Source organism: Rattus norvegicus, chromosome 1, assembly GCF_021556685.1.
Source record: "Rattus norvegicus strain SHRSP/BbbUtx chromosome 1, alternate assembly SHRSP_T2T, whole genome shotgun sequence".
NCBI classification, from domain to species: Eukaryota; Metazoa; Chordata; class Mammalia; order Rodentia; family Muridae; genus Rattus; species Rattus norvegicus.
Window position 1 is genome coordinate 234,043,171 of NC_141534.1, and position 7,937 is coordinate 234,051,107.

Consider the following 7,937-nt stretch of genomic DNA (forward strand, 5'->3'; position numbering starts at 1 on the left):
GCAACCTAGGAGGGGTCAAGAGAGGGGGCGGGGTCAGTGGAAGGTGGCAGTTTCTCCGCCTTACTATCCGGATCACCTGCCTTTTGAGTACTGATTAAACTACATTTCCCAGAATACAGTGAGAGAGACAGGGTTCGCAGATTTTTGAAAGGGGACTGCATGCTATAGGATTTGTAGCTGCCTAAGTTACCTAAGCAAGGAAAAATAAAAGTAGGTGGTGCAGAGAATCTGTTAATGAGAAATAGCCCAGTTCCAAGCCTGTAGACTGGGACTGAACCTGTTGTTTTGAGCGCCCATCTTTTGTTACCACCACATCTCCACTCACAGCTACGTTTGACTAAAAGAGAGCAGAAGAAAACCGCAGTCCTTCAATATGACCTCTCTGCATGGTTCTATGGCTAATCAAACAGTAGAGCTATTCAGCACATGAGCTGAACAGCTGAAGCTGTCAAAGGTTCCGTTCCAGTCCCAGATGTTTCTCTTGACCTTCCTCTGACAAACAGGCCAGGGTAGGAACTGTACAGGGTGGGGGAGGGTTGAGGAGATGGGGGGGGTGGTCTTAGTCCCTTCGGATTATGGAGGCCAAACTACCTCTCAGCTGTTTCAGACCAGTAATCAACTCCCAGAGAACTACCAAGGCCTCTTCATTATAACATCTTTTTGTAACGTTAATTTTTTTGTCGTTATTGTGGTGCGTGTACCCAGTACATGGTCTCCCCAATGTCAAATGCACGATTGAATATGATATTGACTACCCTTTATTCGGACTTCCACTGATACCAGAAGGTTCTGAAAGATCGCCTGTCTGGGGAGGCATACAGACATCCCTAGTACTCGTACTCAGGAGGCTAAGGTGGGAAGACTGAGATACATACATAGGCTTCATCTAATGACTATTTTAAAGAAGACTTAAAGTTCATATCAACCAATTAGAATAGAACTTATTTGGTTCCTTATTCAAATATAAAATCTGGAAAAATTTAAAGTGAGTCCTTTTTTTGCACCACACAAAAATTCATACTGAAGAAAACGTAAAAAACAAATTCACATTACAAACTGATTCACTTATCAAAGATTATTGTATTGATGTTCTAAATTAAGGAGTACTTCTGGATCTTATTTCACAAATTTGATTACACACAGCTCCTGGGTGCTTTCCTGTGGCCTTTGGTCATGGTGTGGGGACCTGGGGACAGGCCAAGATGGCAATCCAGTCTACCTGAAATCAAATACATCGTCTCCACTTAGCAGCTAAGAGTCAGCAGAGGGCCGATGGCTGCTACTTCAGTCTTTCTGATAAAAGGAGAAACAGAAGTGAACTGTAAAAAGGTTAATGAAAGCCACGTATTCAAGTCTATCCAATCAAAGCAGAGAATAGTGCTGGGGCAGAAGAAAAATCAAAACCATAACCACATTCCCTCTATGTGTTTGTCAGTGTTCTACTGCTGTGATCAAAGCAACTCTTCCAGAAGAAAGCATTTAACTGGAGGCTTGCTTACAGTACCAGAGGTTGGACCATTGATAATGGTAGGGGTCACGGTGGCCTGTGGGCAGACATGGTGTTGGAGGAGGAACTGAGAGTTCTACATCCTGACCCCCAAGCAGAGAGAGAAAGAGTGAATTTGGGGCTCTCACAGGTTTTTAAGACCTCAAAGCCTATCTTCTGTGATCCACCTCCTCCAAGAAGGCCACAACTACTCCAAAGCTTTATCTCCCATCCTTCTCAAATAGTACCACTCCCTGCTAAATAAGCATTCAGATACATGAGCCCATGGGGGCCTTCTTATGAAAACCACCATGTTATACTCCCCGGCCCCTGTAGGCTTGACTTGTGCGACTTTAAAAGTCCCCATAATATATAATAGTCTCAACACTGTTTAAAGTTCAAAGCGTCCTCTGAAAGTCAACCTCTTTAACTCCAACCCTCTGTAAAGTCAACATAAAAAGGTAGTTCACTTCCAACATGCAATGCCACACAATGTATTACCATTCTAAAAGGGGAGGAAAGGAGCATGGTGGGAAACACTGGACCAAAAGCAAGACTGAAAACCAGCTGGGCAAACTGCAAATACTGCACGTCCATGTCTGATGTCAAAGAGCTCTTCGGATCTCCAATCCCTTTTAGCTTGGTTGGCTGCAACACGCTTCTACTTCTTGAGCTGGTTCCACACTGGATTTGTAGTTCTCCTCAGCAGGTGTCCCAACATACTCTGGTATCTCCAACGTCTTGAGGTCTCAACCTTCAAGGGGAGGGGAATGGAGAGGGAGAGGGAGGAAGAGAGGGAGGAGGGAGGAAGGGAAAGAGGAAGGAGAGAAGGAGGAAGCAGAGAGAGAGGGAGAGAAAGGGAGGGAGGGAGGGAAGGAGGGAGGGAAGGAGGAAGGGAAGGAGGAAGGGATGGAGGGAGGGGATGATTCCATTCACAATTAAGACTGGTCTTTCCACATTAGGTAATGATTTACCTGTGAAGAAAAAGGTCCACCTTCTCATCCCCTCCTTTCCCAACCTAATAGCTGGCTGCTTGTGCTCAGTTCCTAGGAGAGCCCTATCTCAGCACCTTCCAAGTCAACAGCGGCATGCACTCACCCAGTTATTAAAATTATTTTTCTTTACCAGGTCTTTATGTCTTTGTTTCTTCCTTCTTTCCTTCCTTCCTATCTTTCTTTTTTATTTTAGAATTGCCTACATTTTTAAGTTTTTAATGATTTAGTTTTATTTTATGTGCATTAGTGTTTTTGCCTACATGTGTATCTATGTGAGGGTATTGGATCCCCTCAAGTTGGAGCTACAGACAGTTGTGAGCTGACATGTAGGTACTAGGAACTGATGAACCCAAGTCCTCTGGAAGAAGAGTCAGTGCTCTTAACTGCTCAGCCATCCCTACCAATGCTCTCTCTATCAAGCTAAGAGGCAAAAATTTAGGATAGCTGAAAACTCACTTGTATTATTATTATGCCAATTCAGTTTAAGTAGATTTAAAGTTGCACTTCAATTATATCATCCCTATAGTTGAAGAACTAAGCACTAATCAAGGGTAGCCATTGTTCTCCACACACAAGGACCTCTCGGCATGGGTCACTACTGTGTGGTACTATATCACACATAAAAATGTTGGAGCCCACATGTTATATCAAATCATATACTCTTTTTCATTCTGAGCCTCTCCATCATCAACCTCCCTCTTCTTTCCCCTCTCCCTCCTCCTTTTGTGACCTTTTCTCCCTTCCTTTATTGCTTTCCGATGCCCTGTTGCTTGTTTTCATTGTCTCTTATTTTATAAAATTCATTTACTTCCCCCTCTGCTGTCTCCCTGATTTCTTACTCTCTTCTCATAACCATAGAAGTATGAATTTTGGAGTCCAAATCATTTCTCAGCATGAAGAGGAGGAGGAAAGAAGATGAGGAGGAAAAGGAGGAGGAGGAAGAGGATAAAGAGGAGGAAGAGGCGGTGCAGGAGGAAACTCAAAGTTACATACAAATGTGGAAGAAAACAAGCTGGACTATCACCACAGTCCTATAGCTGGAGCCTAAGTTTATGATCCTAAGTTTATGAACTCCTGAAGAAATCAACTCTGAGAAAGGCATCAATCTGTGCTCTTTTCCTCTAACTTCTAGAAAATTACCAACAGTTCAACTCCAACTGCCTGTTTTAGAACAATTTTAAATCTGAGCATGATTCCTCTGTGCTTCTAGTTTGGACTGTGAACCAGTCAGCCTCCACTTGCCCTCAGGCTCATGTCATTAACTAGTATTGATTAAGTGTTAGAAAGCAACAGGCATTTTTTTCCCAGAAACTTTCACTAGCAACATGGGATTGATTTATTAAAAATTCAACATCTAGTATTCTATAATTTATCATTTCCCTTATTTTAATATCTAATCTAGCCAATAAGTAAAATTCCTTGGCAGAAATGTCCCTAACTATCGTGATAAAAATTTAATTTTGTAGAATAGTAATGACATGCTCTAATGTAAGTGTAGATTAGAGCCTTTCTTAATATTGTACAAATGGTATAACCTTAATTATTTAAGGTCTAAATATCCCCTGTCACCAGCAGACTAAGAAGCCTTTCATTTCTCCTTTTTTTTTTTTAACCCCAGTGTGGCTTTGATTTCTAGAAGCTTCTGCACTTGCCAGTAGCAAGGAGGAGACGATTTAACTACCAAGAAATTCAGGTCAACATTGCTGAAGCTTTTCTGTTCATGTTCTTCAATCTGGACAAAGGACTCTTATCTCCCATCAGAGAAGCAGCTCAAAAGGAGGGAGAAGAATTGGGTGCCTATTTGCTACTGGTAAAGGTGGACTTTTTTTTTTCTTTTCCCAATAAGCCCCGCCCATAGATGCTCAGGGAGGATGATGGGTAAGGAACTGACCGAGGTTCTTATGAGCTCTGCCAGTTAGTGGCTACCTCCATATTGCCCATGAGGTTGGAGGGCTCAGGTATGAAGCTAAAAAGCTTTCTGATCCTGATTGAGAAAGAAAAAATTCAAGGAGTCGGGGGTGGGGTGGAGAGAACAGATCTTTCCGCAATCGCTTTAATGTTAGGTCTAGGAATTCTCCAAGAAACGCCAGTGATTTCTAGATAAAGTTCCTTTAGATCAGTGACTGAGTAGCTACATTCTTCATATCACTGTTGTCAGGGAGCTGAGTCATTCACACTCCATAGGTCAGACAGCTAACCTTGGACTCTTGTAACTCGGTATGCAGCTCAGAATTCCAGGGATACCGCTAGTGTTAACACATGAGACTCCCAGACCTGATACCTTCAGGACATTTCTCTATTTCAGCCTCTGACTATTGAAGCAAAGAGGATCCTAAGAGTCTACAGAGCCATTTCTAGAATTCCTGCCCCAATCGAAAATAGGAAGCAGATGCAATGTTGACTCTGTGTGTATATCACCTCACACACACAAAAGGAGGTTTTTCTGATTAAAAGAACCAACTACTTGACTTTGGGTTAATCAAAAGAGATTACACAGATTCTTATCATGAGAACAGTTTCCCAGGCTCTGGCGGAAGAAAACGTTGGAGGCGTTTGAGGTGCAGTTGCCAGCACAGAAGATAAAAGGGTTATTCAAAGTCTGAAGGAAAGATCCAGAAGGCTAAGACTGGAGTACAGCTGACCATTAGCAGAACATAGATGTCAGTCCTACAACCTCAAAGAATGGAATTCTACCACTGTATGTGAATTCCCTCCCCCAAAGCATCCAGATTAGAAGGTGACTCAGCTGACACCTTGATTTGAGATTTATAAGACCTTCATAACTCAGCTCCTCCCTGTTCCAGAGACAGCCGCATCTTCTCGTGCAGTACCAGCCTCGTCTCATAGACAAGATGGTGAAGGTCAGTGTGAATGGATTTGGCAGTATTGGGCACCTGGCTACCAGGGCTGCCTTCTCTTCTGCATCTGGCAAAGTGGAGATTGTTGCCATCAACGACCCCTTCATTGTCCTCAACTACATGGTCTACATGTTCCAGTATGACTCTACCCATGGCAAGTTCAATGGCACAGTCAAGGCTGAGAATGCGAAGCTTGTTATCAACAGGAAGCCCATCACCATCTTCCAGGAGCGAGATCCCACTAACATCAAATGGGGTGACGCTGGTGCTGAGTATGTCGTGTAGTCTACTGGTGTCTTCACCACCATGGATAAGGCTGGGGCCAAAAGGGTCATCATCTCCACCCCTTCAGCCGATGCCCCCATGTTTGTGATGGGCGTGAATCACAAGAAATATGACAACTCCCTCAAGATTGTCAGCAATGCATCCTGCACCACCAACTGCTTAGCCCCCCTGGCCAAGGTCATCCATGACAACTTTGGCATCATGGAAGGGCTCATGACTACAGTCCATGCCATCACTGCCACTCAGAAGACTGTGGATGGCCCCTCTGGAAAGCTGTGGCGTGATGGCCGTGGGGTAGCCCAGAACATCATCCCTCCATCCACTGGTGCTGCCAAGGCTGTGGACAAGGTCATCCCAGAGCTGAACGGGAAGCTCACTGGCATGGCCTTCCGTGTTCCTACTCACCATGTATCCATTGTGGATCTGACATGCTGCCTGGAGAAACCTGCCAAGTGTGATGACATCAAGAAGGTGGTGAATCAGGCGTCTGAGGGTCCACTAAAGGGCATCCTGGGCTACACTGAGGTCCAGGTTGTCTCCTGTGACTTCAACAGCAACTCCCACTCTTCCACCTTTGATGCTGGGGCTGGCATTGCTCTCAATGACAACTTTGTAAAGCTCATTTCCTGGTATGACAATGAATATGGCTACAGCAACAGGGTGGTGGACCTCATGGCCTACATGGCCTCCAAGGAGTAAGAAACCCTGGACCACCCACCCCAGCCCAGCAAGGATTCTGAGAGCAAGAGAGAGGCCCTCAGTTGCTGAGGAGTCCCCATCCCAACTCAGCACCCAACACTGAGCACCTCCCTCACAATTCCATCCCAGACCCCCATAATAAGAGGAGGGGCCTGGGGAGCCCTCCTTTCTCTCTTGAATACCATCAATAAAGTTCGCTGCACGCCCCCCCCCAAAAAAAAGACCTTCATATCTCATCCAAGCTCGGCCAGACTTCTGTCTTACAAAAGTTTAAATTATTACATCTGAAGCTCATTGCATTGGTAGTAATGTGTTTTGCAGCAATAGAACTAAAAGAAGTGACATTTAAAAAGCATCATTTAAGAAAAGCAACCCCTGAAGATGTAGTGTATGATCCATGCCTAGTGGGAAAAAGCCACAGTGGAAAAAGATAAGGATGGAGTATGTTACCGGGCCAGCTTCTTGTGACTGACACAGTAGAGGAGGGGCCAGAAGAACCTACTATTATACTCTCTCCGGCGGTGTGAATGAGTCTCTTTATCGTCTTTGCCAGGAGATATTTTCGATTTTAAATAATATCTTTTGCTCCATTTTAATTCTCTTGACTCCGTGTTCTCAGGTTTTACATTAATATTGTAATATCTACTCTGAATTGGGGAGCATCTTTTGCTCTTGGCTTGTTTGCTTTTTGAGACAGGATCTTGCCCCACAGCCCAGGCTGGTCTCTAATTCTCAGCCCTCCTGCCTCAGTCTCCCTAGTGCTAGGATCGCAGGCACACATCGCCATCCCAGGCTTTGGCTTAACTTTGTACACTTTGTTCATTTAGAATGAGATAAGTTCGCAGGAAGAAGGTAGTGAACACTTTCTTTTTATAAAAGCACTTAAACTGTTTAATTTGATTGTTACAATTCATGTTTTATATATGTAATATCTATGTTTTATATATTTTATAAACAATATGTTTTTTCTCCTCCTATAATGTTTTCCTGGTGTGTTCTCATTTCAGCTTTTTCTATGGGACATTCCCATTCCCCACTATAGTTCTCATCAATAAAAACAATACTTTCGTTTCTTTAGCAGCTCTTTTGAAGTTCTTTGAGCATTCTCTTTAGCCCGCGGTTCTCTATTTATCCAGATCAAGAGTGAAATGCTATTCTTGACATTATGGGAAATGACAGGGCTGAGATGAAGTCATGGCACCAATAGACACTTATCTGATTAGGCTGAGCTGAAATTAGTTTGTCGTCGATCCCATTTGAAATTACTTGAGACGTGGAATTCATATAATATCCCGGGCATCTCAGAGAGAAATGAAATGGCCTCAGATAATGCAAGCAGAAGTGTTTCTACCTGAATGGAAAGACAAGACTGCCAGAGTTGCCTTCCTTATTGGTTATTCAAGAGAAAGTTGCTGAGAGCCATCAGAGTGGGATGATTTCAAACTGTGTGTAAAAATCAATTCAGTATTGACAGCCCTTCTCTCTTCCTATTCTAACAAACCCCAAAGGAGAATGACTGGTTCAGTTTCCTTCAAGGGACTTCAGCATCTTTCAAATCCCAGAATAACCTCTGAGCCCTGCACATGGTGTCCTGTTCAAGGGCAGATTGGCTGT

The 7,937-nt window shown here is 43.7% G+C and overlaps 1 pseudogene across 1 annotated transcript; it reads left to right on the forward strand.

Annotated features, from left to right (window-relative positions):
• The first annotated feature begins 5,135 nt into the window (after window positions 1-5,135).
• LOC120100003 (40S ribosomal protein S12-like) lies at window positions 5,136-7,397 on the forward strand (annotated as a pseudogene). The gene has a single exon (XR_015653087.1). The product of XR_015653087.1 is annotated as a 40S ribosomal protein S12-like (transcript).
• Window positions 7,398-7,937: the final 540 nt, after the last annotated feature.